This window comes from Mixophyes fleayi, chromosome 4 (genome assembly GCF_038048845.1).
Source record: "Mixophyes fleayi isolate aMixFle1 chromosome 4, aMixFle1.hap1, whole genome shotgun sequence".
NCBI classification, from domain to species: domain Eukaryota; kingdom Metazoa; phylum Chordata; class Amphibia; order Anura; family Limnodynastidae; genus Mixophyes; species Mixophyes fleayi.
In genome coordinates, this window is record NC_134405.1 from 65078200 (window position 1) to 65099213 (window position 21014).

A 21014-nucleotide genomic window follows, 5' to 3' on the forward strand; every position below is an offset into this window, starting at 1 on the left:
AAGCATTTAAATGACTGATTACTGCGGAAAAAATCAGGCACACACACAAGTCTCACTGAGCCCCAGTGGCCTAATGGATAAGGCACTGGCCTCCTAAGCCAGGGATTGTGGGTTCAAGTCCCATCTGGGGTGCAAGTTGGTTTGTTGCTTATTCTTCACCACTTGAGATTGTGTTTTTAAGCTTGTTGCGACTGGCCAAACTGTGTTACCAAAAGGCTTCATCCACCACGACATTCCTGTGGGTGCAGTAGCTAAAACATGCCATTTACCATGGTAACATTGGGTCCTCCAAAACCTTTCCATCGAGTTAGAAAAGGGTTGCATTTTTGTTTTTACTATTTCTTTGGACACGCACCGTACTGACATTTTAGATGCTAGAGACCCAATAAACAATGTTTTACTTCACGCGCAGATCACATGTGAGATCATATTGCCTTACATTTAAATATACAGTATTACACAGTACATAAGTGTCTGTATTCCCTGTATTGTTGGGTGCAATATATTTGTGAAAATAAAAGGTAACTAAATTTTGATGAACAAGCCTTGCTTAGATAATTTATTAACAGTTAAACTGGTCACCAAACATAGAAACGTAGGGAAAAGATGTGTCTTTAAAGTGCTCCAGTAGCGCAATCGGTCAGCGCCCAGTACTTATAAGACAGTATCTGTTAAGCTATGCTGAGGTTGTGAGTTCAAGCCTCACCTGGAGCATGTTTGCTTGCTTATTTCTTCTTTTCTGAGGTCATTACTCATTGGTTATCGTTTGCAACCTGAATATTTAATATCATATTACCAAGAAAGCAACAACAACATAGAAATGACTGTGTTTATCACACATCAGCATTGGTTGACAAATCAGGATTGGTTCAACTGCATTGTAAACGCTCCATGAGTCGGTCAACAAAGTGCCAATGCAAAAGACTTTTTACCGTTGGTAAAAGAGTTGCAGCAATCCGTTTTACTGCAATACAGCATGAGGGCCCATATTTTTTGCTCTCATTAGTACCAGCACATTTCCTGCAGGAATTTGGAAAGCAAAAAACACAAAACAACTTCCCTTTTTCCAAGCATTTAAATGACTGATTACTGCGGAAAAAATCAGGCACACACGCAAGTCTCACTGAGCCCCAGTGGCCTAATGGATAAGGCACTGGCCTCCTAAGCCAGGGATTGTGGGTTCAAGTCCCATCTGGGGTGCAAGTTGGTTTGTTGCTTATTCTTCACCACTTGAGATTGTGTTTTGAAGCTTGTTGCGACTGGCCAAACTTTGTTACCAAAAGGCTTCATTCACCACGACATTCCTGTAGGTGCAGTAGCTAAAACATGCCATTTACCATGGTAACATTGGGTCCTCCAAAACCTTTCCATCGAGTTAAAAAAGGGTTGCATTTTTGTTTTTACTATTTCTGGGGTGCAAGTTGGCTTGTTGCTTATTCTTCACCACTTGAGATTGTGTTTTTAAGCTTGTTGTGACTGGCCAAACTGTGTTACCAAAAGGCTTCATCCACCACGACATTCCTGTGGGTGCAGTAGCTAAAACATGCCATTTACCATGGTAACATTGGGTCCTCCAAAACCTTTCTAACGAGTTAGAAAAGGGTTGCATTTTTGTTTTTACTATTTCTTTGGACACGCACCGTACTGACATTTTAGATGCTAGAGACCCAATAAACAATGTTTTACTTCACGCGCAGATCACATGTGAGATCATATTGCCTTAGATTTAAATATACAGTATTACACAGTACATAAGTGTCTGTATTCCCTGTATTGTTGGGTGCAATATATTTGTGAAAATAAAAGGTAACTAAATTTTGATGAACAAGCCTTGCTTAGATAATTTATTAACAGTTAAACTGGTCACCAAACATAGAAACGTAGGGAAAAGATGTGTCTTTAAAGTGCTCCAGTGGCGCAATCGGTCAGCGCCCGGTACTTATAAGACAGTATCTGTTAAGCTATGCCGAGGTTGTGAGTTCAAGCCTCACCTGGAGCATGTTTGCTTGCTTATTTCTTCTTTTCTGAGGTCATTACTCATTGGTTATCGTTTGCAACCTGAATATTTAATATCATATTACCAAGAAAGCAACAACAACATAGAAATGACTGTGTTTATCACACATCAGCATTGGTTGACAAATCAGGATTGGTTCAACTGCATTGTAAACGCTCCATGAGTCGGTCAACAAAGTGCCAATGCAAAAGACTTTTTACCGTTGGTAAAAGAGTTGCAGCAATCCGTTTTACTGCAATACAGCATGAGGGCCCATATTTTTTGCTCTCATTAGTACCAGCACATTTCCTGCAGGAATTTGGAAAGCAAAAAACACAAAACAACTTCCCTTTTTCCAAGCATTTAAATGACTGATTACTGCGGAAAAAATCAGGCACACACGCAAGTCTCACTGAGCCCCAGTGGCCTAATGGATAAGGCACTGGCCTCCTAAGCCAGGGATTGTGGGTTCAAGTCCCATCTGGGGTGCAAGTTGGTTTGTTGCTTATTCTTCACCACTTGAGATTGTGTTTTTAAGCTTGTTGCGACTGGCCAAACTGTGTTACCAAAAGGCTTCATCCACCACAACATTCCTGTGGGTGCAGTAGCTAAAACATGCCATTTACCATGGTAACATTGGGTCCTCCAAAACCTTTCCATCGAGTTAGAAAAGGGTTGCATTTTTGTTTTTACTATTTCTTTGGACACGCACCGTACTGACATTTTAGATGCTAGAGACCCAATAAACAATGTTTTACTTCACGCGCAGATCACATGTGAGATCATATTGCCTTACATTTAAATATACAGTATTACACAGTACATAAGTGTCTGTATTCCCTGTATTGTTGGGTGCAATATATTTGTGAAAATAAAAGGTAACTAAATTTTGATGAACAAGCCTTGCTTAGATAATTTATTAACAGTTAAACTGGTCACCAAACATAGAAACGTAGGGAAAAGATGTGTCTTTAAAGTGCTCCAGTGGCGCAATCGGTCAGCGCCCGGTACTTATAAGACAGTATCTGTTAAGCTATGCCAAGGTTGTGAGTTCAAGCCTCACCTGGAGCATGTTTGCTTGCTTATTTCTTCTTTTCTGAGGTCATTACTCATTGGTTATCGTTTGCAACCTGAATATTTAATATCATATTACCAAGAAAGCAACAACAACATAGAAATGACTGTGTTTATCACACATCAGCATTGGTTGACAAATCAGGATTGGTTCAACTGCATTGTAAACGCTCCATGAGTCGGTCAACAAAGTGCCAATGCAAAAGACTTTTTACCGTTGGTAAAAGAGTTGCAGCAATCCGTTTTACTGCAATACAGCATGAGGGCCCATATTTTTTGCTCTCATTAGTACCAGCACATTTCCTGCAGGAATTTGGAAAGCAAAAAACACAAAACAACTTCCCTTTTTCCAAGCATTTAAATGACTGATTACTGCGGAAAAAATCAGGCACACACGCAAGTCTCACTGAGCCCCAGTGGCCTAATGGATAAGGCACTGGCCTCCTAAGCCAGGGATTGTGGGTTCAAGTCCCATCTGGGGTGCAAGTTGGTTTGTTGCTTATTCTTCACCACTTGAGATTGTGTTTTGAAGCTTGTTGCGACTGGCCAAACTTTGTTACCAAAAGGCTTCATTCACCACGACATTCCTGTAGGTGCAGTAGCTAAAACATGCCATTTACCATGGTAACATTGGGTCCTCCAAAACCTTTCCATCGAGTTAAAAAAGGGTTGCATTTTTGTTTTTACTATTTCTGGGGTGCAAGTTGGCTTGTTGCTTATTCTTCACCACTTGAGATTGTGTTTTTAAGCTTGTTGTGACTGGCTAAACTGTGTTACCAAAAGGCTTCATCCACCACGACATTCCTGTGGGTGCAGTAGCTAAAACATGCCATTTACCATGGTAACATTGGGTCCTCCAAAACCTTTCCATCGAGTTAGAAAAGGGTTGCATTTTTGTTTTTACTATTTCTTTGGACACGCACCGTACTGACATTTTAGATGCTAGAGACCCAATAAACAATGTTTTACTTCACGCGCAGATCACATGTGAGATCATATTGCCTTACATTTAAATATACAGTATTACACAGTACATAAGTGTCTGTATTCCCTGTATTGTTGGGTGCAATATATTTGTGAAAATAAAAGGTAACTAAATTTTGATGAACAAGCCTTGCTTAGATAATTTATTAACAGTTAAACTGGTCACCAAACATAGAAACGTAGGGAAAATATGTGTCTTTAAAGTGCTCCAGTGGTGCAATCGGTCAGCGCGCGGTACTTATAAGACAGTATCTGTTAAGCTATGCCGAGGTTGTGAGTTCAAGCCTCACCTGGAGCATGTTTGCTTGCTTATTTCTTCTTTTCTGAGGTCATTACTCATTGGTTATCGTTTGCAACCTGAATATTTAATATCATATTACCAAGAAAGCAACAACAACATAGAAATGACTGTGTTTATCACACATCAGCATTGGTTGACAAATCAGGATTGGTTCAACTGCATTGTAAACGCTCCATGAGTCGGTCAACAAAGTGCCAATGCAAAAGACTTTTTACCGTTGGTAAAAGAGTTGCAGCAATCCGTTTTACTGCAATACAGCATGAGGGCCCATATTTTTTGCTCTCATTAGTACCAGCACATTTCCTGCAGGAATTTGGAAAGCAAAAAACACAAAACAACTTCCCTTTTTCCAAGCATTTAAATGACTGATTACTGCGGAAAAAATCAGGCACACACGCAAGTCTCACTGAGCCCCAGTGGCCTAATGGATAAGGCACTGGCCTCCTAAGCCAGGGATTGTGGGTTCAAGTCCCATCTGGGGTGCAAGTTGGTTTGTTGCTTATTCTTCACCACTTGAGATTGTGTTTTTAAGCTTGTTGCGACTGGCCAAACTGTGTTACCAAAAGGCTTCATCCACCACGACATTCCTGTAGGTGCAGTAGCTAAAACATGCCATTTACCATGGTAACATTGGGTCCTCCAAAACCTTTCCATCGAGTTAAAAAAGGGTTGCATTTTTATTTTTACTATTTCTGGGATGCAAGTTGGTTTGTTGCTTATTCTTCACCACTTGAGATTGTGTTTTTAAGCTTGTTGTGACTGGCCAAACTGTGTTACCAAAAGGCTTCATCCACCACGACATTCCTGTGGGTGCAGTAGCTAAAACATGCCATTTACCATGGTAACATTGGGTCCTCCAAAACCTTTCCATCGAGTTAGAAAAGGGTTGCATTTTTGTTTTTACTATTTCTTTGGACACGCACCGTACTGACATTTTAGATGCTAGAGACCCAATAAACAATGTTTTACTTCACGCGCAGATCACATGTGAGATCATATTGCCTTACATTTAAATATACAGTATTACACAGTACATAAGTGTCTGTATTCCCTGTATTGTTGGGTGCAATATATTTGTGAAAATAAAAGGTAACTAAATTTTGATGAACAAGCCTTGCTTAGATAATTTATTAACAGTTAAACTGGTCACCAAACATAGAAACGTAGGGAAAAGATGTGTCTTTAAAGTGCTCCAGTGGCGCAATCGGTCAGCGTGCGGTACTTATAAGACAGTATCTGTTAAGCTATGCTGAGGTTGTGAGTTCAAGCCTCACCTGGAGCATGTTTGCTTGCTTATTTCTTCTTTTCTGAGGTCATTACTCATTGGTTATCGTTTGCAACCTGAATATTTAATATCATATTACCAAGAAAGCAACAACAACATAGAAATGACTGTGTTTATCACACATCAGCATTGGTTGACAAATCAGGATTGGTTCAACTGCATTGTAAACGCTCCATGAGTCGGTCAACAAAGTGCCAATGCAAAAGACTTTTTACCGTTGGTAAAAGAGTTGCAGCAATCCGTTTTACTGCAATACAGCATGAGGGCCCATATTTTTTGCTCTCATTAGTACCAGCACATTTCCTGCAGGAATTTGGAAAGCAAAAAACACAAAACAACTTCCCTTTTTACAAGCATTTAAAGGACTGATTACTGCGGAAAAAATCAGGCACACACACAAGTCTCACTGAGCCCCAGTGGCCTAATGGATAAGGCACTGGCCTCCTAAGCCAGGGATTGTGGGTTCAAGTCCCATCTGGGGTGCAAGTTGGTTTGTTGCTTATTCTTCACCACTTGAGATTGTGTTTTGAAGCTTGTTGCGACTGGCCAAACTTTGTTACCAAAAGGCTTCATCCACCACGACATTCCTGTGGGTGCAGTAGCTAAAACATGCCATTTACCATGGTAACATTGGGTCCTCCAAAACCTTTCCATCGAGTTAAAAAAGGGTTGCATTTTTGTTTTTACTATTTCTGGGATGCAAGTTGGTTTGTTGCTTATTCTTCACCACTTGAGATTGTGTTTTTAAGCTTGTTGCGACTGGCCAAACTGTGTTACCAAAAGGCTTCATCCACCACGACATTCCTGTGGGTGCAGTAGCTAAAACATGCCATTTACCATGGTAACATTGGGTCCTCCAAAACCTTTCCATCGAGTTAGAAAAGGGTTGCATTTTTGTTTTTACTATTTCTTTGGACACGCACCGTACTGACATTTTAGATGCTAGAGACCCAATAAACAATGTTTTACTTCACGCGCAGATCATATGTGAGATCATATTGCCTTACATTTAAAGATACAGTATTACACAGTACATAAGTGTCTGTATTCCCTGTATTGTTGGGTGCAATATATTTGTGAAAATAAAAGGTAACTAAATTTTGATGAACAAGCCTTGCTTAGATAATTTATTAACAGTTAAACTGATCACCAAACATAGAAACGTAGGGAAAAGATGTGTCTTTAAAGTGCTCCAGTGGCGCAATCGGTCAGCGCGCGGTACTTATAAGACAGTATCTGTTAAGCTATGCCGAGGTTGTGAGTTCAAGCCTCACCTGGAGCATGTTTGCTTGCTTATTTCTTCTTTTCTGAGGTCATTACTCATTGGTTATCGTTTGCAACCTGAATATTTAATATCATATTACCAAGAAAGCAACAACAACATAGAAATGACTGTGTTTATCACACATCAGCATTGGTTGACAAATCAGGATTGGTTCAACTGCATTGTAAACGCTCCATGAGTCGGTCAACAAAGTGCCAATGCAAAAGACTTTTTACCGTTGGTAAAAGAGTTGCAGCAATCCGTTTTACTGCAATACAGCATGAGGGCCCATATTTTTTGCTCTCATTAGTACCAGCACATTTCCTGCAGGAATTTGGAAAGCAAAAAACACAAAACAACTTCCCTTTTTCCAAGCATTTAAATGACTGATTACTGCGGAAAAAATCAGGCACACACGCAAGTCTCACTGAGCCCCAGTGGCCTAATGGATAAGGCACTGGCCTCCTAAGCCAGGGATTGTGGGTTCAAGTCCCATCTGGGGTGCAAGTTGGTTTGTTGCTTATTCTTCACCACTTGAGATTGTGTTTTGAAGCTTGTTGCGACTGGCCAAACTTTGTTACCAAAAGGCTTCATCCACCACGACATTCCTGTAGGTGCAGTAGCTAAAACATGCCATTTACCATGGTAACATTGGGTCCTCCAAAACCTTTCCATCGAGTTAAAAAAGGGTTGCATTTTTGTTTTTACTATTTCTGGGATGCAAGTTGGTTTGTTGCTTATTCTTCACCACTTGAGATTGTGTTTTTAAGCTTGTTGTGACTGGCCAAAGTGTGTTACCAAAAGGCTTCATCCACCACGACATTCCTGTGGGTGCAGTAGCTAAAACATGCCATTTACCATGGTAACATTGGGTCCTCCAAAACCTTTCCATCGAGTTAGAAAAGGGTTGCATTTTTGTTTTTACTATTTCTTTGGACACGCACCGTACTGACATTTTAGATGCTAGAGACCCAATAAACAATGTTTTACTTCACGCGCAGATCACATGTGAGATCATATTGCCTTACATTTAAATATACAGTATTACACAGTACATAAGTGTCTGTATTCCCTGTATTGTTGGGTGCAATATATTTGTGAAAATAAAAGGTAACTAAATTTTGATGAACAAGCCTTGCTTAGATAATTTATTAACAGTTAAACTGGTCACCAAACATAGAAACGTAGGGAAAAGATGTGTCTTTAAAGTGCTCCAGTGGCGCAATCGGTCAGCGCGCGGTACTTATAAGACAGTATCTGTTAAGCTATGCCACGGTTGTGAGTTCAAGCCTCACCTGGAGCACGTTTGCTTGCTTATTTCTTCTTTTCTGAGGTCATTACTCATTGGTTATCGTTTGCAACCTGAATATTTAATATCATATTACCAAGAAAGCAACAACAACATAGAAATGACTGTGTTTATCACACATCAGCATTGGTTGACAAATCAGGATTGGTTCAACTGCATTGTAACCGCTCCATGAGTCGGTCAACAAAGTGCCAATGCAAAAGACTTTTTACCGTTGGTAAAAGAGTTGCAGCAATCCGTTTTACTGCAATACAGCATGAGGGCCCATATTTTTTGCTCTCATTAGTACCAGCACATTTCCTGCAGGAATTTGGAAAGCAAAAAACACAAAACAACTTCCCTTTTTCCAAGCATTTAAATGACTGATTACTGCGGAAAAAATCAGGCACACACACAAGTCTCACTGAGCCCCAGTGGCCTAATGGATAAGGCACTGGCCTCCTAAGCCAGGGATTGTGGGTTCAAGTCCCATCTGGGGTGCAAGTTGGGTTGTTGCTTATTCTTCACCACTTGAGATTGTGTTTTGAAGCTTGTTGCGACTGGCCAAACTTTGTTACCAAAAGGCTTCATCCACCACGACATTCCTGTAGGTGCAGTAGCTAAAACATGCCATTTACCATGGTAACATTGGGTCCTCCAAAACCTTTCCATCGAGTTAAAAAAGAGTTGCATTTTTGTTTTTACTATTTCTGGGATGCAAGTTGGTTTGTTGCTTATTCTTCACCACTTGAGATTGTGTTTTTAAGCTTGTTGTGACTGGCCAAACTGTGTTACCAAAAGGCTTCATCCACCACGACATTCCTGTGGGTGCAGTAGCTAAAACATGCCATTTACCATGGTAACATTGGGTCCTCCAAAACCTTTCCATCGAGTTAGAAAAGGGTTGCATTTTTGTTTTTACTATTTCTTTGGACACGCACCGTACTGACATTTTAGATGCTAGAGACCCAATAAACAATGTTTTACTTCACGCGCAGATCACATGTGAGATCATATTGCCTTACATTTAAATATACAGTATTACACAGTACATAAGTGTCTGTATTCCCTGTATTGTTGGGTGCAATATATTTGTGAAAATAAAAGGTAACTAAATTTTGATGAACAAGCCTTGCTTAGATAATTTATTAACAGTTAAACTGGTCACCAAACATAGAAACGTAGGGAAAAGATGTCTCTTTAAAGTGCTCCAGTGGCGCAATCAGTCAGCGCGCGGTACTTATAAGACAGTATCTGTTAAGCTATGCCGAGGTTGTGAGTTCAAGCCTCACCTGGAGCATGTTTGCTTGCTTATTTCTTCTTTTCTGAGGTCATTACTCATTGGTTATCGTTTGCAACCTGAATATTTAATATCATATTACCAAGAAAGCAACAACAACATAGAAATGACTGTGTTTATCACACATCAGCATTGGTTGACAAATCGGGATTGGTTCAACTGCATTGTAAACGCTCCATGAGTCGGTCAACAAAGTGCCAATGCAAAAGACTTTTTACCGTTGGTAAAAGAGTTGCAGCAATCCGTTTTACTGCAATACAGCATGAGGGCCCATATTTTTTGCTCTCATTAGTACCAGCACATTTCCTGCAGGAATTTGGAAAGCAAAAAACACAAAACAACTTCCCTTTTTCCAAGCATTTAAATGACTGATTACTGCGGAAAAAATCAGGCACACACGCAAGTCTCACTGAGCCCCAGTGGCCTAATGGATAAGGCACTGGCCTCCTAAGCCAGGGATTGTGGGTTCAAGTCCCATCTGGGGTGCAAGTTGGTTTGTTGCTTATTCTTCACCACTTGAGATTGTGTTTTGAAGCTTGTTGCGACTGGCCAAACTTTGTTACCAAAAGGCTTCATCCACCACGACATTCCTGTAGGTGCAGTAGCTAAAACATGCCATTTACCATGGTAACATTGGGTCCTCCAAAACCTTTCCATCGAGTTAAAAAAGGGTTGCATTTTTGTTTTTACTATTTCTGGGATGCAAGTTGGTTTGTTGCTTATTCTTCACCACTTGAGATTGTGTTTTTAAGCTTGTTGTGACTGGCCAAAGTGTGTTACCAAAAGGCTTCATCCACCACGACATTCCTGTGGGTGCAGTAGCTAAAACATGCCATTTACCATGGTAACATTGGGTCCTCCAAAACCTTTCCATCGAGTTAGAAAAGGGTTGCATTTTTGTTTTTACTATTTCTTTGGACACGCACCGTACTGACATTTTAGATGCTAGAGACCCAATAAACAATGTTTTACTTCACGCGCAGATCACATGTGAGATCATATTGCCTTACATTTAAATATACAGTATTACACAGTACATAAGTGTCTGTATTCCCTGTATTGTTGGGTGCAATATATTTGTGAAAATAAAAGGTAACTAAATTTTGATGAACAAGCCTTGCTTAGATAATTTATTAACAGTTAAACTGGTCACCAAACATAGAAACGTAGGGAAAAGATGTGTCTTTAAAGTGCTCCAGTGGCGCAATCGGTCAGCGCGCGGTACTTATAAGACAGTATCTGTTAAGCTATGCCACGGTTGTGAGTTCAAGCCTCACCTGGAGCACGTTTGCTTGCTTATTTCTTCTTTTCTGAGGTCATTACTCATTGGTTATCGTTTGCAACCTGAATATTTAATATCATATTACCAAGAAAGCAACAACAACATAGAAATGACTGTGTTTATCACACATCAGCATTGGTTGACAAATCAGGATTGGTTCAACTGCATTGTAACCGCTCCATGAGTCGGTCAACAAAGTGCCAATGCAAAAGACTTTTTACCGTTGGTAAAAGAGTTGCAGCAATCCGTTTTACTGCAATACAGCATGAGGGCCCATATTTTTTGCTCTCATTAGTACCAGCACATTTCCTGCAGGAATTTGGAAAGCAAAAAACACAAAACAACTTCCCTTTTTCCAAGCATTTAAATGACTGATTACTGCAGAAAAAATCAGGCACACACGCAAGTCTCACTGAGCCCCAGTGGCCTAATGGATAAGGCACTGGCCTCCTAAGCCAGGGATTGTGGGTTCAAGTCCCATCTGGGGTGCAAGTTGGTTTGTTGCTTATTCTTCACCACTTGAGATTGTGTTTTGAAGCTTGTTGCGACTGGCCAAACTTTGTTACCAAAAGGCTTCATCCACCACGACATTCCTGTAGGTGCAGTAGCTAAAACATGCCATTTACCATGGTAACATTGGGTCCTCCAAAACCTTTCCATCGAGTTAAAAAAGGGTTGCATTTTTGTTTTTACTATTTCTGGGATGCAAGTTGGTTTGTTGCTTATTCTTCACCACTTGAGATTGTGTTTTTAAGCTTGTTGTGACTGGCCAAACTGTGTTACCAAAAGGCTTCATCCACCACGACATTCCTGTGGGTGCAGTAGCTAAAACATGCCATTTACCATGGTAACATTGGGTCCTCCAAAACCTTTCCATCGAGTTAGAAAAGGGTTGCATTTTTGTTTTTACTATTTCTTTGGACACGCACCGTACTGACATTTTAGATGCTAGAGACCCAATAAACAATGTTTTACTTCACGCGCAGATCACATGTGAGATCATATTGCCTTACATTTAAATATACAGTATTACACAGTACATAAGTGTCTGTATTCCCTGTATTGTTGGGTGCAATATATTTGTGAAAATAAAAGGTAACTAAATTTTGATGAACAAGCCTTGCTTAGATAATTTATTAACAGTTAAACTGGTCACCAAACATAGAAACGTAGGGAAAAGATGTGTCTTTAAAGTGCTCCAGTGGCGCAATCGGTCAGCGTGCGGTACTTATAAGACAGTATCTGTTAAGCTATGCCGAGGTTGTGAGTTCAAGCCTCACCTGGAGCATGCTTGCTTGCTTATTTCTTCTTTTCTGAGGTCATTACTCATTGGTTATCGTTTGCAACCTGAATATTTAATATCATATTACCAAGAAAGCAACAACAACATAGAAATGACTGTGTTTATCACACATCAGCATTGGTTGACAAATCAGGATTGGTTCAACTGCATTGTAAACGCTCCATGAGTCGGTCAACAAAGTGCCAATGCAAAAGACTTTTTACCGTTGGTAAAAGAGTTGCAGCAATCCGTTTTACTGCAATACAGCATGAGGGCCCATATTTTTTGCTCTCATTAGTACCAGCACATTTCCTGCAGGAATTTGGAAAGCAAAAAACACAAAACAACTTCCCTTTTTCCAAGCATTTAAATGACTGATTACTGCGGAAAAAATCAGGCACACACACAAGTCTCACTGAGCCCCAGTGGCCTAATGGATAAGGCACTGGCCTCCTAAGCCAGGGATTGTGGGTTCAAGTCCCATCTGGGGTGCAAGTTGGGTTGTTGCTTATTCTTCACCACTTGAGATTGTGTTTTGAAGCTTGTTGCGACTGGCCAAACTTTGTTACCAAAAGGCTTCATCCACCACGACATTCCTGTAGGTGCAGTAGCTAAAACATGCCATTTACCATGGTAACATTGGGTCCTCCAAAACCTTTCCATCGAGTTAAAAAAGAGTTGCATTTTTGTTTTTACTATTTCTGGGATGCAAGTTGGTTTGTTGCTTATTCTTCACCACTTGAGATTGTGTTTTTAAGCTTGTTGTGACTGGCCAAACTGTGTTACCAAAAGGCTTCATCCACCACGACATTCCTGTGGGTGCAGTAGCTAAAACATGCCATTTACCATGGTAACATTGGGTCCTCCAAAACCTTTCCATCGAGTTAGAAAAGGGTTGCATTTTTGTTTTTACTATTTCTTTGGACACGCACCGTACTGACATTTTAGATGCTAGAGACCCAATAAACAATGTTTTACTTCACGCGCAGATCACATGTGAGATCATATTGCCTTACATTTAAATATACAGTATTACACAGTACATAAGTGTCTGTATTCCCTGTATTGTTGGGTGCAATATATTTGTGAAAATAAAAGGTAACTAAATTTTGATGAACAAGCCTTGCTTAGATAATTTATTAACAGTTAAACTGGTCACCAAACATAGAAACGTAGGGAAAAGATGTCTCTTTAAAGTGCTCCAGTGGCGCAATCAGTCAGCGCGCGGTACTTATAAGACAGTATCTGTTAAGCTATGCCGAGGTTGTGAGTTCAAGCCTCACCTGGAGCATGTTTGCTTGCTTATTTCTTCTTTTCTGAGGTCATTACTCATTGGTTATCGTTTGCAACCTGAATATTTAATATCATATTACCAAGAAAGCAACAACAACATAGAAATGACTGTGTTTATCACACATCAGCATTGGTTGACAAATCGGGATTGGTTCAACTGCATTGTAAACGCTCCATGAGTCGGTCAACAAAGTGCCAATGCAAAAGACTTTTTACCGTTGGTAAAAGAGTTGCAGCAATCCGTTTTACTGCAATACAGCATGAGGGCCCATATTTTTTGCTCTCATTAGTACCAGCACATTTCCTGCAGGAATTTGGAAAGCAAAAAACACAAAACAACTTCCCTTTTTCCAAGCATTTAAATGACTGATTACTGCGGAAAAAATCAGGCACACACACAAGTCTCACTGAGCCCCAGTGGCCTAATGGATAAGGCACTGGCCTCCTAAGCCAGGGATTGTGGGTTCAAGTCCCATCTGGGGTGCAAGTTGGTTTGTTGCTTATTCTTCACCACTTGAGATTGTGTTTTGAAGCTTGTTGCGACTGGCCAAACTTTGTTACCAAAAGGCTTCATCCACCACGACATTCCTGTAGGTGCAGTAGCTAAAACATGCCATTTACCATGGTAACATTGGGTCCTCCAAAACCTTTCCATCGAGTTAAAAAAGGGTTGCATTTTTGTTTTTACTATTTTTGGGATGCAAGTTGGTTTGTTGCTTATTCTTCACCACTTGAGATTGTGTTTTTAAGCTTGTTGTGACTGGCCAAACTATGTTACCAAAAGGCTTCATCCACCACGACATTCCTGTGGGTGCAGTAGCTAAAACATGCCATTTACCATGGTAACATTGGGTCCTCCAAAACCTTTCCATCGAGTTAGAAAAGGGTTGCATTTTTGTTTTTACTATTTCTTTGGACACGCACCGTACTGACATTTTAGATGCTAGAGACCCAATAAACAATGTTTTACTTCACGCGCAGATCACATGTGAGATCATATTGCCTTACATTTAAATATACAGTATTACACAGTACATAAGTGTCTGTATTCCCTGTATTGTTGGGTGCAATATATTTGTGAAAATAAAAGGTAACTAAATTTTGATGAACAAGCCTTGCTTAGATAATTTATTAACAGTTAAACTGGTCACCAAACATAGAAACGTAGGGAAAAGATGTGTCTTTAAAGTGCTCCAGTGGCGCAATCGGTCAGCGCGCGGTACTTATAAGACAGTATCTGTTAAGCTATGCCGAGGTTGTGAGTTCAAGCCTCACCTGGAGCATGTTTGCTTGCTTATTTCTTCTTTTCTGAGGTCATTACTCATTGGTTATCGTTTGCAACCTGAATATTTAATATCATATTACCAAGAAAGCAACAACAACATAGAAATGACTGTGTTTATCACACATCAGCATTGGTTGACAAATCAGGATTGGTTCAACTGCATTGTAAACGCTCCATGAGTCGGTCAACAAAGTGCCAATGCAAAAGACTTTTTACCGTTGGTAAAAGAGTTGCAGCAATCCGTTTTACTGCAATACAGCATGAGGGCCCATATTTTTTGCTCTCATTAGTACCAGCACATTTCCTGCAGGAATTTGGAAAGCAAAAAACACAAAACAACTTCCCTTTTTCCAAGCATTTAAATGACTGATTACTGCGGAAAAAATCAGGCACACACGCAAGTCTCACTGAGCCCCAGTGGCCTAATGGATAAGGCACTGGCCTCCTAAGCCAGGGATGGTGGGTTCAAGTCCCATCTGGGGTGCAAGTTGGTTTGTTGCTTATTCTTCACCACTTGAGATTGTGTTTTGAAGCTTGTTGCGACTGGCCAAACTTTGTTACCAAAAGGCTTCATCCACCACGACATTCCTGTAGGTGCAGTAGCTAAAACATGCCATTTACCATGGTAACATTGGGTCCTCCAAAACCTTTCCATCGAGTTAAAAAAGGGTTGCATTTTTGTTTTTACTATTTCTGGGATGCAAGTTGGTTTGTTGCTTATTCTTCACCACTTGAGATTGTGTTTTTAAGCTTGTTGTGACTGGCCAAACTGTGTTACCAAAAGGCTTCATCCACCACGACATTCCTGTGGGTGCAGTAGCTAAAACATGCCATTTACCATGGTAACATTGGGTCCTCCAAAACCTTTCCATCGAGTTAGAAAAGGGTTGCATTTTTGTTTTTACTATTTCTTTGGACACGCACCGTACTGACATTTTAGATGCTAGAGACCCAATAAACAATGTTTTACTTCACGCGCAGATCACATGTGAGATCATATTGCCTTACATTTAAATATACAGTATTACACAGTACATAAGTGTCTGTATTCCCTGTATTGTTGGGTGCAATATATTTGTGAAAATAAAAGGTAACTAAATTTTGATGAACAAGCCTTGCTTAGATAATTTATCAACAGTTAAACTGGTCACCAAACATAGAAACGTAGGGAAAAGATGTGTCTTTAAAGTGCTCCAGTGGCGCAATCAGTCAGCGCGCGGTACTTATAAGACAGTATCTGTTAAGCTATGCCGAGGTTGTGAGTTCAAGCCTCACCTGGAGCATGTTTGCTTGCTTATTTCTTCTTTTCTGAGGTCATTACTCATTGGTTATCGTTTGCAACCTGAATATTTAATATCATATTACCAAGAAAGCAACAACAACATAGAAATGACTGTGTTTATCACACATCAGCATTGGTTGACAAATCGGGATTGGTTCAACTGCATTGTAAACGCTCCATGAGTCGGTCAACAAAGTGCCAATGCAAAAGACTTTTTACCGTTGGTAAAAGAGTTGCAGCAATCCGTTTTACTGCAATACAGCATGAGGGCCCATATTTTTTGCTCTCATTAGTACCAGCACATTTCCTGCAGGAATTTGGAAAGCAAAAAACACAAAACAACTTCCCTTTTTCCAAGCATTTAAATGACTGATTACTGCGGAAAAAATCAGGCACACACGCAAGTCTCACTGAGCCCCAGTGGCCTAATGGATAAGGCACTGGCCTCCTAAGCCAGGGATTGTGGGTTCAAGTCCCATCTGGGGTGCAAGTTGGTTTGTTGCTTATTCTTCACCACTTGAGATTGTGTTTTGAAGCTTGTTGTGACTGGCCAAACTTTGTTACCAAAAGGCTTCATCCACCACGACATTCCTGTAGGTGCAGTAGCTAAAACATGCCATTTACCATGGTAACATTGGGTCCTCCAAAACCTTTCCATCGAGTTAAAAAAGGGTTGCATTTTTGTTTTTACTATTTTTGGGATGCAAGTTGGTTTGTTGCTTATTCTTCACCACTTGAGATTGTGTTTTTAAGCTTGTTGTGACTGGCCAAACTGTGTTACCAAAAGGCTTCATCCACCACGACATTCCTGTGGGTGCAGTAGCTAAAACATGCCATTTACCATGGTAACATTGGGTCCTCCAAAACCTTTCCATCGAGTTAGAAAAGGGTTGCATTTTTGTTTTTACTATTTCTTTGGACACGCACCGTACTGACATTTTAGATGCTAGAGACCCAATAAACAATGTTTTACTTCACGCGCAGATCACATGTGAGATCATATTGCCTTACATTTAAATATACAGTATTACACAGTACATAAGTGTCTGTATTCCCTGTATTGTTGGGTGCAATATATTTGTGAAAATAAAAGGTAACTAAATTTTGATGAACAAGCCTTGCTTAGATAATTTATTAACAGTTAAACTGGTCACCAAACATAGAAACGTAGGGAAAAGATGTGTCTTTAAAGTGCTCCAGTGGCGCAATCGGTCAGCGCGCGGTACTTATAAGACAGTATCTGTTAAGCTATGCCGAGGTTGTGAGTTCAAGCCTCACCTGGAGCATGTTTGCTTGCTTATTTCTTCTTTTCTGAGGTCATTACTCATTGGTTATCGTTTGCAACCTGAATATTTAATATCATATTACCAAGAAAGCAACAACAACATAGAAATGACTGTGTTTATCACACATCAGCATTGGTTGACAAATCAGGATTGGTTCAACTGCATTGTAAACGCTCCATGAGTCGGTCAACAAAGTGCCAATGCAAAAGACTTTTTACCGTTGGTAAAAGAGTTGCAGCAATCCGTTTTACTGCAATACAGCATGAGGGCCCATATTTTTTGCTCTCATTAGTACCAGCACATTTCCTGCAGGAATTTGGAAAGCAAAAAACACAAAACAACTTCCCTTTTTCCAAGCATTTAAATGACTGATTACTGCGGAAAAAATCAGGCACACACGCAAGTCTCACTGAGCCCCAGTGGCCTAATGGATAAGGCACTGGCCTCCTAAGCCAGGGATTGTGGGTTCAAGTCCCATCTGGGGTGCAAGTTGGTTTGTTGCTTATTCTTCACCACTTGAGATTGTGTTTTGAAGCTTGTTGCGACTGGCCAAACTTTGTTACCAAAAGGCTTCATCCACCACGACATTCCTGTAGGTGCAGTAGCTAAAACATGCCATTTACCATGGTAACATTGGGTCCTCCAAAACCTTTCCATCGAGTTAAAAAAGGGTTGCATTTTTGTTTTTACTATTTCTGGGATGCAAGTTGGTTTGTTGCTTATTCTTCACCACTTGAGATTGTGTTTTTAAGCTTGTTGTGACTGGCCAAACTGTGTTACCAAAAGGCTTCATCCACCACGACATTCCTGTGGGTGCAGTAGCTAAAACATGCCATTTACCATGGTAACATTGGGTCCTCCAAAACCTTTCCATCGAGTTAGAAAAGGGTTGCATTTTTGTTTTTACTATTTCTTTGGACACGCACCGTACTGACATTTTAGATGCTAGAGACCCAATAAACAATGTTTTACTTCACGCGCAGATCACATGTGAGATCATATTGCCTTACATTTAAATATACAGTATTACACAGTACATAAGTGTCTGTATTCCCTGTATTGTTGGGTGCAATATATTTGTGAAAATAAAAGGTAACTAAATTTTGATGAACAAGCCTTGCTTAGATAATTTATCAACAGTTAAACTGGTCACCAAACATAGAAACGTAGGGAAAAGATGTGTCTTTAAAGTGCTCCAGTGGCGCAATCGGTCAGCGCGCGGTACTTATAAGACAGTATCTGTTAAGCTATGCCGAGGTTGTGAGTTCAAGCCTCACCTGGAGCATGTTTGCTTGCTTATTTCTTCTTTTCTGAGGTCATTACTCATTGGTTATCGTTTGCAACCTGAATATTTAATATCATATTACCAAGAAAGCAACAACAACATAGAAATGACTGTGTTTATCACACATCAGCATTGGTTGACAAATCAGGATTGGTTCAACTGCATTGTAAACGCTCCATGAGTCGGTCAACAAAGTGCCAATGCAAAAGACTTTTTACCGTTGGTAAAAGAGTTGCAGCAATCCGTTTTACTGCAATACAGCATGAGGGCCCATATTTTTTGCTCTCATTAGTACCAGCACATTTCCTGCAGGAATTTGGAAAGCAAAAAACACAAAACAACTTCCCTTTTTCCAAGCATTTAAATGACTGATTACTGCGGAAAAAATCAGGCACACACACAAGTCTCACTGAGCCCCAGTGGCCTAATGGATAAGGCACTGGCCTCCTAAGCCAGGGATTGTGGGTTCAAGTCCCATCTGGGGTGCAAGTTTGTTTGTTGCTTATTCTTCACCACTTGAGATTGTGTTTTGAAGCTTGTTGCGACTGGCCAAACTTTGTTACCAAAAGGCTTCATCCACCACGACATTCCTGTAGGTGCAGTAGCTAAAACATGCCATTTACCATGGTAACATTGGGTCCTCCAAAACCTTTCCATCGAGTTAAAAAAGGGTTGCATTTTTCTTTTTACTATTTCTGGGATGCAAGTTGGTTTGTTGCTTATTCTTCACCACTTGAGATTGTGTTTTTAAGCTTGTTGTGACTGGCCAAACTGTGTTACCAAAAGGCTTCATCCACCACGACATTCCTGTGGGTGCAGTAGCTAAAACATGCCATTTACCATGGTAACATTGGGTCCTCCAAAACCTTTCCATCGAGTTAAAAAAGGGTTGCATTTTTGTTTTTACTATTTCTTTGGACACGCACCGTACTGACATTTTAGATGCTAGAGACCCAATAAACAATGTTTTACTTCACGCGCAGATCACATGTGAGATCATATTGCCTTACATTTAAATATACAGTATTACACAGTACATAAGTGTCTGTATTGTTGGGTGCAATATATTTGTGAAAATAAAAGGTAACTAAATTTTGATGAACAAGCCTTGCTTAGATAATTTATTAACAGTTAAACTGGTCACCAAACATAGAAACGTAGGGAAAAGATGTGTCTTTAAAGTGCTCCAGTGGCGCAATCGGTCAGCGCGCGGTACTTATAAGACAGTATCTGTTAAGATATGCCGAGGTTGTGAGTTCAAGCCTCACCTGAAGCATGTTTGCTTGCTTATTTCTTCTTTTCTGAGGTCATTACTCATTGGTTATCGTTTGCAACCTGAATATTTAATATCATATTACCAAGAAAGCAACAACAACATAGAAATGACTGTGTTTATCACACATCAGCATTGGTTGACAAATCAGGATTGGTTCAACTGCATTGTAAACGCTCCATGAGTCGGTCAACAAAGTGCCAATGCAAAAGACTTTTTACCGTTGGTAAAATAGTTGCAGCAATCCGTTTTACTGCAATACAGCATGAGGGCCCATATTTTTTGCTCTCATTAGTACCAGCACATTTCCTGCAGGAATTTGGAAAGCAAAAAACACAAAACAACTTCCCTTTTTCCAAGCATTTAAATGACTGATTACTGCGGAAAAAATCAGGCACACACACAAGTCTCACTGAGCCCCAGTGGCCTAATGGATAAGGCACTGGCCTCCTAAGCCAGGGATTGTGGGTTCAAGTCCCATCTGGGGTGCAAGTTGGGTTGTTGCTTATTCTTCACCACTTGAGATTGTGTTTTTAAGCTTGTTGTGACTGGCCAAACTGTGTTACCAAAAGGCTTCATCCACCACGACATTCCTGTGGGTGCAGTAGCTAAAACATGCCATTTACCATGGTAACATTGGGTCCTCCAAAACCTTTCCATCGAGTTAGAAAAGGGTTGCATTTTTGTTTTTACTATTTCTTTGGACACGCACCGTACTGACATTTTAGATGCTAGAGACCCAATAAACAATGTTTTACTTCACGCGCAGATCACATGTGAGATCATATTGCCTTACATTTAAATATACAGTATTACACAGTACATAAGTGTCTGTATTCTCTGTATTGTTGGGTGCAATATATTTGTGAAAATAAAAGGTAACTAAATTTTGATGAACAAGCCTTGCTTAGATAATTTATTAACAGTTAAACTGGTCACCAAACATAGAAACGTAGGGAAAAGATGTGTCTTTAAAGTGCTCCAGTGGCGCAATCGGTCAGCGCGCAGTACTTATAAGACAGTATCTGTTAAGCTATGCCGAGGTTGTGAGTTCAAGCCTCACCTGGAGCATGTTTGCTTGTTTATTTCTTCTTTTCTGAGGTCATTACTCATTGGTTATCGTTTGCAACCTGAATATTTAATATCATATTACCAAGAAAGCAACAACAACATAGAAATGACTGTGTTTATCACACATCAGCATTGGTTGACAAATCAGGATTGGTTCAACTGCATTGTAAACGCTCCATGAGT

At 40.1% G+C, this 21014-nt stretch overlaps 1 protein-coding gene and 34 non-coding genes across 39 annotated transcripts in view; 34 read left to right on the forward strand and 1 right to left on the reverse strand.

Moving 5' to 3' along the window:
• FER1L5 (fer-1 like family member 5) overlaps window positions 1–21014 on the reverse strand; it is a 676118-nt gene that overhangs the window by 152367 nt on the left and 502737 nt on the right. The window lies entirely within an intron of this gene.
• Window positions 60–132, forward strand: TRNAR-CCU (transfer RNA arginine (anticodon CCU)). The gene has a single exon. It is a non-coding gene; the product is annotated as a tRNA-Arg (tRNA).
• Window positions 622–714, forward strand: TRNAI-UAU (transfer RNA isoleucine (anticodon UAU)). Its single transcript is given in 2 exon segments — window positions 622–659; window positions 679–714. It is a non-coding gene; the product is annotated as a tRNA-Ile (tRNA).
• TRNAR-CCU (transfer RNA arginine (anticodon CCU)) lies at window positions 1128–1200 on the forward strand. Its single transcript has one exon. It is a non-coding gene; the product is annotated as a tRNA-Arg (tRNA).
• TRNAI-UAU (transfer RNA isoleucine (anticodon UAU)) lies at window positions 1907–1999 on the forward strand. Its single transcript is given in 2 exon segments — window positions 1907–1944; window positions 1964–1999. It is a non-coding gene; the product is annotated as a tRNA-Ile (tRNA).
• On the forward strand, window positions 2413–2485 carry TRNAR-CCU (transfer RNA arginine (anticodon CCU)). The gene has a single exon. It is a non-coding gene; the product is annotated as a tRNA-Arg (tRNA).
• Window positions 2975–3067, forward strand: TRNAI-UAU (transfer RNA isoleucine (anticodon UAU)). Its single transcript is given in 2 exon segments — window positions 2975–3012; window positions 3032–3067. It is a non-coding gene; the product is annotated as a tRNA-Ile (tRNA).
• On the forward strand, window positions 3481–3553 carry TRNAR-CCU (transfer RNA arginine (anticodon CCU)). The gene has a single exon. It is a non-coding gene; the product is annotated as a tRNA-Arg (tRNA).
• Window positions 4260–4352, forward strand: TRNAI-UAU (transfer RNA isoleucine (anticodon UAU)). Its single transcript is given in 2 exon segments — window positions 4260–4297; window positions 4317–4352. It is a non-coding gene; the product is annotated as a tRNA-Ile (tRNA).
• Window positions 4766–4838, forward strand: TRNAR-CCU (transfer RNA arginine (anticodon CCU)). The gene has a single exon. It is a non-coding gene; the product is annotated as a tRNA-Arg (tRNA).
• On the forward strand, window positions 5545–5637 carry TRNAI-UAU (transfer RNA isoleucine (anticodon UAU)). The gene is given in 2 exon segments: window positions 5545–5582; window positions 5602–5637. It is a non-coding gene; the product is annotated as a tRNA-Ile (tRNA).
• Window positions 6051–6123, forward strand: TRNAR-CCU (transfer RNA arginine (anticodon CCU)). The gene has a single exon. It is a non-coding gene; the product is annotated as a tRNA-Arg (tRNA).
• Window positions 6830–6922, forward strand: TRNAI-UAU (transfer RNA isoleucine (anticodon UAU)). The gene is given in 2 exon segments: window positions 6830–6867; window positions 6887–6922. It is a non-coding gene; the product is annotated as a tRNA-Ile (tRNA).
• Window positions 7336–7408, forward strand: TRNAR-CCU (transfer RNA arginine (anticodon CCU)). The gene has a single exon. It is a non-coding gene; the product is annotated as a tRNA-Arg (tRNA).
• TRNAI-UAU (transfer RNA isoleucine (anticodon UAU)) lies at window positions 8115–8207 on the forward strand. Its single transcript is given in 2 exon segments — window positions 8115–8152; window positions 8172–8207. It is a non-coding gene; the product is annotated as a tRNA-Ile (tRNA).
• Window positions 8621–8693, forward strand: TRNAR-CCU (transfer RNA arginine (anticodon CCU)). The gene has a single exon. It is a non-coding gene; the product is annotated as a tRNA-Arg (tRNA).
• On the forward strand, window positions 9400–9492 carry TRNAI-UAU (transfer RNA isoleucine (anticodon UAU)). The gene is given in 2 exon segments: window positions 9400–9437; window positions 9457–9492. It is a non-coding gene; the product is annotated as a tRNA-Ile (tRNA).
• On the forward strand, window positions 9906–9978 carry TRNAR-CCU (transfer RNA arginine (anticodon CCU)). Its single transcript has one exon. It is a non-coding gene; the product is annotated as a tRNA-Arg (tRNA).
• TRNAI-UAU (transfer RNA isoleucine (anticodon UAU)) lies at window positions 10685–10777 on the forward strand. Its single transcript is given in 2 exon segments — window positions 10685–10722; window positions 10742–10777. It is a non-coding gene; the product is annotated as a tRNA-Ile (tRNA).
• On the forward strand, window positions 11191–11263 carry TRNAR-CCU (transfer RNA arginine (anticodon CCU)). The gene has a single exon. It is a non-coding gene; the product is annotated as a tRNA-Arg (tRNA).
• On the forward strand, window positions 11970–12062 carry TRNAI-UAU (transfer RNA isoleucine (anticodon UAU)). The gene is given in 2 exon segments: window positions 11970–12007; window positions 12027–12062. It is a non-coding gene; the product is annotated as a tRNA-Ile (tRNA).
• Window positions 12476–12548, forward strand: TRNAR-CCU (transfer RNA arginine (anticodon CCU)). The gene has a single exon. It is a non-coding gene; the product is annotated as a tRNA-Arg (tRNA).
• TRNAI-UAU (transfer RNA isoleucine (anticodon UAU)) lies at window positions 13255–13347 on the forward strand. The gene is given in 2 exon segments: window positions 13255–13292; window positions 13312–13347. It is a non-coding gene; the product is annotated as a tRNA-Ile (tRNA).
• TRNAR-CCU (transfer RNA arginine (anticodon CCU)) lies at window positions 13761–13833 on the forward strand. Its single transcript has one exon. It is a non-coding gene; the product is annotated as a tRNA-Arg (tRNA).
• On the forward strand, window positions 14540–14632 carry TRNAI-UAU (transfer RNA isoleucine (anticodon UAU)). The gene is given in 2 exon segments: window positions 14540–14577; window positions 14597–14632. It is a non-coding gene; the product is annotated as a tRNA-Ile (tRNA).
• Window positions 15046–15118, forward strand: TRNAR-CCU (transfer RNA arginine (anticodon CCU)). Its single transcript has one exon. It is a non-coding gene; the product is annotated as a tRNA-Arg (tRNA).
• Window positions 15825–15917, forward strand: TRNAI-UAU (transfer RNA isoleucine (anticodon UAU)). The gene is given in 2 exon segments: window positions 15825–15862; window positions 15882–15917. It is a non-coding gene; the product is annotated as a tRNA-Ile (tRNA).
• On the forward strand, window positions 16331–16403 carry TRNAR-CCU (transfer RNA arginine (anticodon CCU)). The gene has a single exon. It is a non-coding gene; the product is annotated as a tRNA-Arg (tRNA).
• On the forward strand, window positions 17110–17202 carry TRNAI-UAU (transfer RNA isoleucine (anticodon UAU)). Its single transcript is given in 2 exon segments — window positions 17110–17147; window positions 17167–17202. It is a non-coding gene; the product is annotated as a tRNA-Ile (tRNA).
• On the forward strand, window positions 17616–17688 carry TRNAR-CCU (transfer RNA arginine (anticodon CCU)). The gene has a single exon. It is a non-coding gene; the product is annotated as a tRNA-Arg (tRNA).
• Window positions 18395–18487, forward strand: TRNAI-UAU (transfer RNA isoleucine (anticodon UAU)). The gene is given in 2 exon segments: window positions 18395–18432; window positions 18452–18487. It is a non-coding gene; the product is annotated as a tRNA-Ile (tRNA).
• On the forward strand, window positions 18901–18973 carry TRNAR-CCU (transfer RNA arginine (anticodon CCU)). The gene has a single exon. It is a non-coding gene; the product is annotated as a tRNA-Arg (tRNA).
• On the forward strand, window positions 19671–19763 carry TRNAI-UAU (transfer RNA isoleucine (anticodon UAU)). The gene is given in 2 exon segments: window positions 19671–19708; window positions 19728–19763. It is a non-coding gene; the product is annotated as a tRNA-Ile (tRNA).
• Window positions 20177–20249, forward strand: TRNAR-CCU (transfer RNA arginine (anticodon CCU)). Its single transcript has one exon. It is a non-coding gene; the product is annotated as a tRNA-Arg (tRNA).
• Window positions 20739–20831, forward strand: TRNAI-UAU (transfer RNA isoleucine (anticodon UAU)). The gene is given in 2 exon segments: window positions 20739–20776; window positions 20796–20831. It is a non-coding gene; the product is annotated as a tRNA-Ile (tRNA).